The 10,580-nt window shown below is 37.8% G+C and overlaps 1 pseudogene; it reads left to right on the top strand.

Annotated features, from left to right (window-relative positions):
• Positions 1–3,766: 3,766 nt before the first annotated feature.
• The window catches only part of LOC103009885 (ubiquitin-conjugating enzyme E2 E1-like), a 37,141-nt pseudogene continuing 30,327 nt past the window's right edge, over positions 3,767–10,580 (top strand).

The following is a 10,580-nucleotide window of genomic DNA, read 5'->3' as shown; positions in this document are numbered from 1 at the left end:
GTAGAAAAATATAACTTGCTTGTGAATCTACAATCAGGTGTCAAAACAAGACGGCCTTCTCCTAGGAGATAATACTGCCTCAATGGGGAGGTGGTTTTTATTGGTTTATTTGTTTGTGAGTATGATTTTGTCTAAGGATATGAATAATAGAAAAGCTCTTTAACCTTTTTAAATTTGGAAGGCCAAATTGATAGTAGTCCATTCCATTCCAAGAATTCTCTGATTATTTTTTTAATTCACTGTCCCTCAAATCTTTATATATATATATATATTTCAACGACATGTAATAAAGTGAGAGTTGAAATGTATAATAGATCATAAACTTGAGTTTTTGAAAGATTTCCCCCCTAATTCTAAAACTAGAAACAACAATATTAAATATTTACTATATTCCAGGTACTGTTCTAAGCAGTTCACGTCTATTAGCTCATTGAACCCACAATAACCTTTTGTTGTGGTAACTATTATTATCCCCATTTTACAGACAGGAAAGTGAGGCACAGAGAGGTTATGGAACCTGCACAAAGTCTCATCACGAGTAACAGCGTAGGCATCTGAATCCTGGGAAGTCTGGCTTCACAGCCCATGTTGCTAATAATTGAGCTGAATTTAATGTAGAGAACTTCAAAAACATGAAAAAACTGCCCATTTCCCCACCATTTAAAGATACCTGGTAAATGGAAACAATTAAAACTTAGCTATACATACATGTATAAAACCATCATGTTGTATACAGGGAACTTATACAATGTGATATGCCAATTATATCTCAATAAACCTGGAAAAAAACTGAGCTGCATTTACTTTCTGAATTTTTATGTGCATATAACTTAAAAAAAGATAGTTTTTTTGCACATACTGTTTTGTACCCCACCCCTACTTTCGTACTTTCCCATGTCAAAAATCATTCTTCTTTTTTTTTTTTATTTTTTTAAACTTTGGGTTTATTTATTTATTTATTTATTTATTTATTTATTTATGGCTGTGTTGGGTCTTCGTTTCTGTGCGAGGGCTTTCGCTAGTTGCGGCAAGCGGGGGCCACTCTTCATCGCCGTACGTGGGCCTCTCACTATCGCGGCCTCTCTTGTTGCGGAGCACAGGCTCCAGACGCGCAGGCTCAGTAATTGTGGCCCACGGGCCCAGTCGCTCTGCGGCATGTGGGATCTTCCCAGACCAGGGCTCGAACCCGTGTCCCCTGCATTGGCAGGCAGATTCTCAACCAGTGCGCCACCAGGGAAGCCCAAAAATCATTCTTCTTGATCATGATTTTTTGCTGCATAATGCTCCATTGTATGGAAGTACATAACTTACATAATTAAATTTCTTACTAAAAGACATTTATGGTATTTCTTCAGTGACCCATTGGTTGTTTAGCTTCCATGTGTTTGTGGGTTTTTTTGCATTTTTTCTTGTAGTTGATTTCTAGTCTTAAATCTTTGTAGATGGAAAAGATGCTTGATATGATTTCAAGCTTCTTAAAAATTTGTTTTGGGACTTCCCTGGTGGTCCAGTGGTTAAGACTCCACACTTCCACTGCAGGGGACACGGGTTCGATCCCTGGTTGGGGAACTAAGATCGTGCATGCTGGGTGGCACAGCCAAAAATATTTATTTGTTTTGTGGCATTGCATGTGACTTATCCTGGAGAATATTCCCTTGAAAAGAGTGTGTATTCTGCTACTTTTGGATAGAATGATCTCTCTCTATATATCTATTAAGTACATCTGGTCTAATGTGTCATTTCAGGCTAGTGTTTCCTTACTGATTTTCTGTCTGGATGATCTGTCCATTGATGTAACTGGGGTGTTACTATGTGTTATCAATTTATACCTTTATGTTTGTTAGTATTTGCTTTATGTGTTTAGGTGCTTCTATGTTGGGTGCATATACATTTATAATTGTTATATCTTCTTGTTGGATTGATCCCTATATCGTTATGTAATGTCTTTCTTTGTCTCTTTTTACAGTTTCGTTTTAAAATCTATTTTGTCTGATATAAGTATTGCTACCCTGGCTTTTTTTGTGTGTTCATTTGTGTGGAATAACTTTTTCCACTACCTCACTTTCAGTCTGTTTCTGTTTCTAGATCTGAAATGAGTCTCTTGCATGCAGAATATATATGAGTCTTATTTTTGTATCCATTCAGCTACTCTATGTCTTTCGATTGGAACATTTAGTTCATTTACATTTAAAGTAATTATTGGTAGGTATGTACTTATTACCATTTTGTTGACTATTTTCTGGTTGTTTTTGTAGTTCTTTTTTGTTCCTTTCTTCTTCTTTTGCTCTCTTCCCTTGTGATTTGATGATTATTTTTAGTGTTATGTTTGACTCCCTTTCTCTTTTTTTGTGAGTGTATCTATTATAGGTTTGTGGTTTCCATGAGGTTCATATATAACAAAATATGTAGATATAGATATATTTATAGATACATATAAATTTTTTTAAAAAATTTGATGACCTCTTAAGTTGGAACACATTCTAACAACCCTGCATTTTTCCTCTTCCTCCCCCATATTTAATGTTTTTGCCATCATATTTGCATCTTTTTGTTTTGTGTATCCCTTAACTACTTATTGTGGCTATAGGTGGTTTTACTACTTTTGTCTTTTAACCTTCCTACTAGCTTTATAAGTGGTTAATCCACTACCTTTAGTGTATGTTTGCCTTGACCAATGAATATTTTCCTTTCATAATTTTCCTAATTCTAGTTGTGTTCTTTTCTTTTCCACTTAGAGAAGTCCCTTTAACATTTCTTGTAAAGTTAGTGGTGCTAAACTCTTAGCTTTTGCTTGTCTGTAAACTCTTTATTCCTCTTTCAAATCTGAATGATAGCCTTGCTGGGTAGAGTATTTTGGCTGTAGGTTTTTTTCTTTTATCACTTTGAATATATTGTGCCTCTCCCTTCTGACCTGCAAAGTTTGCTGAAAAACCAGCTGATAGTCTTATGGGAGTTGCCTTGCATATAATCAGTTGCTTTTCCCTTGCTGCTTTTAAGATTCTCTCTTTATATTTAATTTTTGCCATTTTAATTAGAATGTGTCTTGATGTGGTCCTCTTTGGGTTCATCTTGTTTGGGACTCTTTGAGCTTCCTGAACTTGATGTCTGTTTCCTTTCCCAGGTTAGTGAACTTTGCAGCTATTATTTCTTCCAATAAGGTCTTTGTCCCTTTCTCTCTTTTCCTTCTGGGACCCCCATAATGTGAATGTTAGTATGCCTGATGTTGTCCCATAAGTCTCTTAAACTATTCTCATTTTCTAAAATTCTTTTTTCCTTTTTCTGTTCAGCTTGGGTGATTTCCACTACTCTGTCTTTCAATTCCTTGATCTGTTCTTTGTATCATCTAATTTACTGTTGATTTCTTCTGGTGTATTTTTTATTTCTGTGATTGTATTCTTCAGCTCTGTTTGCTTCTTTGTATTTTCTAACTCTTTGTTAAACTTCTCATTGAGTTCATCCATTCTTCTGAGTTTGTTGAGCATCTTTATGATTATTATCTTGAGTTCTTTATGGGATAAATTGCTTATCTCCACTTTACTTAATTCTTCTCTGGGTTTTTGTCTCATTCCTTTGTTTGGGACATATTCCTCTATCTCTTCATTTACCCTAATTCTCTGTGTCTATTTCTCTGTATTATGTAGGTCAGTTACAATTCCTGATTTCATAGAAATGGTTTTATGTAGCAGGTGCCCTATGGGTTCCAGCAGCATATGTCCCTGTAGTTGCCAGAGCTATACGCTCTAGGGGTGTCCCCTATGTGGGCTGCATGGGTCCTTCTGTTGTGGTTGGGCTGACTGCTGTGGGTGCGCTGGTTGGTCGCCAGGCCCTGCCTTGTGTGGTGGATGCTGGCCTGCTGATGGGTGAGGCTGAGTCCCAGCATGACTGGTTGCATGGCCTGGGGAATCCTAGGATTTTGGTGGCCTGGTGGTGGCCAGGATTGAATCCAGGCATGACTGGCTGTGGGGATTGGGGGCCCCAAGACTGGTGTTGGCTTGCTGGTGGGTGGGTAAGCCCCCAGTGCTAATAGGCTAGAGGGAAGACTCCAATATAGTGCTTGTCAGCACAGGTGTCCTCGTGGTAGAATGAGCTCCCCAGAATGGCTGCCTCCAGCTTCTATGTCCCCAGGGGGAGTCCCAGTTACCTCCTGCCTCTCTGGATATTCTCTAAGATTGGCAGGTGGGTCTGATTCAGGTTTCTTTCAAATTACTGCCTCTGCACTGGGACATGGAGTGTGTGCCCTTTCAGAGCAGAGTCTCTGTTTCCTACAGTCCCCTGGCTGTCTTGTATTCAAGCCTCTCTGGCTTCAAAGTCAGTCATTCCAGGGGCTCGTCTTCCCAGTGCAGGACCTGTGGGCTGGGGAGCCCAATGTGTGGCTCGAACTCCTTGCTTCTTGGGACAAACCTCTGCAATTGTAATCATCCTCACCTTTGTGGGCTGCATACGTGGAGATGTGGGTCTTGACTATACTGTTTCTCTGCCCCTCCTACCAATTCATTGTGAATCCTTCTTAAATCTTTAGTTGTAGAAAACCTTTTCTTCTAGTCTTCAGGTCATTCCCCTAGATAGTTGCTCTATAAGTAGTTGTAATTTTAATGTGTCTGTGGGAGGAGGTGAGCTCAGGGTCTTCCTACTCACCATCTTGGCCAAACCTCAGGATATGCACATTTTAAGTTCCTTGATTTATATTGTCAATTATTCTCCAGAAAGATAGTCTCAAGTTACATTAATGCTAGCAGTCAACAAGAGGGCTTATTTTCCTGGACACTGGATGCATCTAGGTTATTATTCTTCCTACTCTTTTTATTTAATAGACAAAACAAAAGAAAAAAATTCTCATTTCAGTGCATATTTTTTGATTTGCAAGAAGTACAAAAATTAACAAATATTTTATTTATCCCTTGAATAAGTATATGTGGTTCAAATGTTAAAGAAACAAAATATTATACAGGATGAGTACCTCCAATACCTGCTTCCCAGACATCCATCAGTAACTCTCTCAGGAGGCGACCACTCTAGCATTTTCTCAAGTAGCCTCCCTAAAATAATTATGCACATATAAGGAAAGGCACATGGAAGTAAACACGTTTGTGTGTGTGTGTGTGTGTGTGTGCATGCATGTGTGTCCTTATTTTTTCCCCGCACAAACAGAAGCACACTATACATATTGTTTTGCCCCTTGCTTTTTTCACTTAACAAAATATCTTGAAGATTTTTCCATATTAGTAAGCAAAGAACTATCTTATTCTTTTTAATGTCTACATACTACTGCATAATAAGGAAAAAGCTGCAAATATTAACATTTGTTTATTGTCTATGGGTATTTCTTCTTCTTCTGCAATTGCCTGTCAATATTTTTTGAGCCTTTTGTTATTGTGGTTTTTTATTATTTTGGTTATTGTTTATGATATGTAAAACTTTTTTATGTAATGAAATTACCAGCCTATTTGTACTAAATGATGCAAATTTTATTTCACATTTCATTGTTGGCCTTTTAATTTTGTTTTATGATTGTGGGTTTGTTGTTGTTGCTGTTGTTTGTTTTGGTGTGGCTATAGAGAGTTCTTTTTATATAATCAAATCTATCAATCTTTTCGGTTTGGTTTGTGAATAATTTTCCTGGATGATCAAAGCCTTCAACTGTCCCTTTGTTTACTTGGATTCTTTTGACATAGAATCATGGGATTTGGCCTAGAAACACCTTAGAGTTAACAGAGGAAAAATTTCCAGTCAGTGCAAAAGCCCCTATAGCAACACTGATAGGTACAGGTCTTCCTTTGCTTGAATGAATCAGTGGCCCAAAACTCACCACCTAACAAAACGCATTCCATTGGCCAGCTCTGTTTTATAAAGCCTTTTACTGATTAAAGCTTTAACGTATCTCCTTGAATCTTCTGTCTAGTTTTGTCTTCTTAATAAGCACAAAACAGATTTATTTTCTCTTCTACATACAGTCATTCAATTGTTTTTTCATTATTTATTCCTTTTTATTATTTTTTAAACAATCCATATTTTAGATGTATTATTTCATGTTGCAAGAAAAAACTCCAAATAGTATGGAAGTATTACCTTATGGTAATGAGTATGTGTGTTTTTACCACCTTAGCCGTTTTTAAGTGTACAGTTTGCTTGCTTTAAGTGTGTTCACGTTGTTGTGCAGCATATCTCCAGAGCTGTTTCATCTCACAAAACTGAAACGCTATAGCCGTTAAACAACTCACCATTCCCCCTCCACTCAGCTCCTGGCAACCACCGTTCTACTTTCTATTTCCATGAATTTGACTCCTTTGGACACTTCATGTAAGTAGAATCACACAGTTTTTAAAATTTCTGATTGGCTTATTTCACTTAGCATAATGCCCTCAAGGTCCATCTGTGTTGCGGCATGTGACAGAATTTCCTTCTGTTTTAAGGTCACACAATATTGCATTGTATGAATATACTATAATACATTTTGTTTATTCCTTCACCTGTGAAAGGATACTTAGGTTGCTTCTACATCTTGGCTATTGTGAATAATGCTGCTATGAACATGGGTGTGCAAATATCTCTTTGAGACCCTGCTTTCAATTATTTTGGGTATGTACCCAGAAGTGGGATTGCTAGATCATATAGTAATTCTATTTTTTGAGGATCATATAGTAATTCTATTTTTTGAGGAATTGCTATACTGTTTTCTATAGGAGTTGCATCATTTTACAATCCCACCAACAGTGACTAAGAGTTCCAGTTCCTCACCAACACTTGATATTTTCTGGGGGTTTTTTTTTTTTTTGGATAGTAGCCATCATAGTGGATGTGAGAATCAATTGTTTTGAATAACACATCTATCAGAATTTGTTTTTTTAAAATAATGTCCAAGTAACAGTTCTCCAATTTCATGTATTCCATAAAAGCAATATTATAAATTAGAATGGGTCCATGAGTACTTATATTTGGAGGACTTTTGCCTCTTATGGGTTGGTTCTATTTTATATATGTCTCATTTATAAAATAGTTTCTATGGGCATAAGCTGAAATTCAGTGTCTGTGGTCAAAGTGGGATTAATTTGAATTGAACTTGATTAAGGTGAAATGACTTTATTAGCTTCATATTGACTTGGGAGTTGGCAGTGGCTAAAGAAGGTACTGGGACATTAGATTAAAGAAGGTACTGGGGCAGTGTTGAAACCTGGTTTACCTCCTGCCTCTGTTAGGTTAGAATATTAGTGCTGCTTTCAGCACTCAGCAGGTATTTCCTAGTGTCTTAAGGCAGCAGGACACTTCCCACCATTTTCAAATCATGGAATATAGGCTGTTGGTAGAGATTTCTCTGTTGTGAATCCCTTCTAGTATTTCATGTTTTATCTTATTCATAAGATGAGGCTTCACTGAGTCTTGGCTTCACTGTCCTGGCTTGACCACTAGGTGATTTGGGGTCAAGTTTCTCAATCTTGGTAATTGTTAGATTTTTAACCTTTTAAATAAAGATAATAATACTTGTACCTACTTCATATTGTCATGAGGGCTAAATGAGATAAGGCATGAAAAGCATTTAGCAAAGTCCTTGGCATGTAAGTGTCACATAGTGTCTGTTGATGTTGTCATATCTTGTAATCATACTGTTGAGGCCAATCAACCTTTATTCTCAAGACAAAGTTCTAAAACCATGGTGTGGCTCTTCTTCTAGGGTAATTTTACTAGCTCGGATATCCTCTGTTTATCTTCTGGGTAGATGGTTTTTCTTTCTTTCTTCTCATGAACGTGAAGGGATTCCAAGTCCAGTTTTGATTGCATATTGTCAAACAAAGTGAAAAACAGCTGTTGTCAGGATTATAAAAGTCTTCGCTGTGCCCTGTGTGTGTGATATACCTCAAGGATTTGTTTTCTGCTAAACCACTTTCCTTTACTCTCAAATGATAAGTCCATACAGGCTATAACCCCAAACCTCTTTGATCTAATTTCCAAAATATGACCATGCCATAGATTAAATAGTTTATTTCGCCTTGTTGTTCATGCTCTGACTTGATTTTGAACTTCTGTCTTTACAGGCATCATATTTCAGTTTCTTCTGGCAGAAATTCTTTCCGCCTTATCTTTTGGTTTCGTCTGTTAGCAATCTACCCACAATCATCCACGACATGGTCCTCATTTGCTGTCTCTTCCCTCCCTTTCTCCTTCTTTCCCTTCATCCCTCCTTCTATCCCTTTCTCTCCATTATCCACTCACACATACTTATTGAGAAGCTACTGTGTGGAATGCACTGCACTCCTTAAGATCTGGACCCAGGCACTGTCTTTGCTGGTTCCGTCACTGCAGATCTAACAGGTCAGTTGAGACTTATGGCTCTATTATCACTAGGTTCTCCTATATCTGTTGAAACAAATATTCTCTGAAGATAGAAGAGAAGATATTCTCTGAAGATAGGCTGCTTCCCAGGCCCTTAATCCCCTGTGCTGTCCCGGAGCTGACAAAATGTGTCCCCACCTCTAAAAGCTCTCACCTCGGCCTTCGCCTCTGTCTTGAACTTCCTTCTTATTCTCCAGGAACATTCTTCACATTTCTTAGAGCTTCCTTAGTTAATTTTTGATAATTTTCTCTCTCTCTATTTTTAAAATGAAACAAAGTATCATCAGAACTTGTTTCTGGCCTGTGCATGTCTATGGCTGAGTTAACAAGTTTTTTTTTAATCTGATGCCCAAGCACTCAGAATTTGGTTCACTCTGAAAATTTCCCTTTAGTCATTTGCTTAGCATTTCTACCTCTTCTCCTTAAACTCTAGGCTTTATTTTGAAAATATCGAGGCCGACGTTCGGCTCTTCAGGTGGGTGAATGTGGCTAAGTCCGCTGATGGGTAAGGCTTTCCTCTACTCTACTTGCTTTGACCACCTGTGACATCTCTAGAGGCTGCTGTCAGCAGAAATGGGGCTGCTGCTGTAGCTGTGTCTGCCTCCGGCTAGCCAGGTCCCTTTATTGGGAGGAAACTGTTCCGTTTTTGATAGGAGCGTGAGAGGAGGGTCTGGCGTTCACTGCTGTTCCCTAGCAATCCACAGCAATGTCAATTTTCTCTCCTCTGTGCCCTGATGGCAATCTTTCCATTATCACAATCATCTCCTCCTCCTCTTCCCTTTCTTTTCTGCTTCTTTTTCTCTTCTTCCTCCTTTTCCTCCTGGTGACTGTATCAAAGCTTACCTTAAGTGTTTCTCACTATAAAGCCTTCGTATTTTTAGAATAAACTTCATTGAATCCTCCTCTGTGCTCCTACGCTTATCTCTCTGTTATAGCACTTATAATTTCGTATTATAGCTCTCTCTCTACCCTGCTCACCCGTGAGCTCATACAGGGTAAATGCAGGGTATTATTAATATCATTTCCCTTAAACGTAGCAGAGTATCCATGCTGAGCAGATAAAGCAGGGTGGTTAAAAGCACCGACTCTGGAATGAGCCTGCTGAGAGCCATATCTTGTCCCTGCCAGTTCTTAACTGTGTAATCTTGGGCAAATTGCTTAACTTCTCTGTGCCTCAGTTTTTTCATTTACAACCTGGAGATAATAATAATGATGCTTAGAACAGTTCCTGCCCTACAACATGGCCAGTTAAATGTTTGCAACTGTGTGTTAAATTCAGTTTAATAGAATCATTATAATCAAGTTCACCAGTCATGTATTTAGTGAAGGTGTGTATGTTGTACATCGATGGCCATTACACCTAGAATAGGGCCAAGTATATAGGCATTCAATCAATATTTTTGAGTGAATGCATGAATGTACTGGGCATTATAGACACAAAGAAATATAAGTCCTTATTTCTTTCTTTCAGATTTCACAGACTGATTGGGAATACAAAAAAGAGATAAGATAATATTTGAGTGCTACATGAATGCACCATTCATCTGTCTATGGACATTTGGGTTGCTTCTACCTCTTGGCTCTTGTGGGGAATGCAGCTATGGACATGGGTATGCAAATATCTCTGTGAGACCCTGCTTTCAGTTCCTTTGGATGTATACGTAGAGTGGGATTGTTGGATCATATGGTAATTCTATTTTTAGTTTTGAGTTACCATACTGTTTTTCATAGCAGTTGCGCCATTTTGTAATCCCACCAAGAGAGGACAAGGAGAAGTCGTTCATTTTTCAGCTGATTTTAAGGGAACATAAATTAGCTAGTTTTTTGTCTCTAATGTTACCATGTACTTCCAGTATGTTTACACCTTTAAAAGGTGTGTTCCTGGTAGGAAAGTATTAAACCACACTTTTTCATCTTTGTACATTTGTAAGAATTGCATAAACCAAGATGATTCTCAAAGAAAATGACTTTGTATTTTTTTAGGTCAAACTTTTGTAACCTGTAGTGTGCATAATTAAAATGAAGGTGGTTTATTTCCTTCTGGATTCTCTGAACTCTCTGTTAGCATCTTCCCAAACTCACTGAATAATCAAGTAATTCTCAGTCAGTGACTCCTATTTCTTGATTTAGGTTTTTCATTGTTTTCTGAACATTTCTATCTATGTATTTTGCTTCTTTTTGGACATATCCCATTAGGATAATCACGAACAAATTACAACTTGAATGCCACCTGCCTGTGCTTTCTTTTTCAAACA

Source organism: Balaenoptera acutorostrata, chromosome 14, assembly GCF_949987535.1.
Source record: "Balaenoptera acutorostrata chromosome 14, mBalAcu1.1, whole genome shotgun sequence".
NCBI lineage: Eukaryota > Metazoa > Chordata > Mammalia > Artiodactyla > Balaenopteridae > Balaenoptera > Balaenoptera acutorostrata.
Note: the sequence above shows the minus strand (reverse complement) of the source record. Positions and strands in the feature narration are given on the sequence as shown.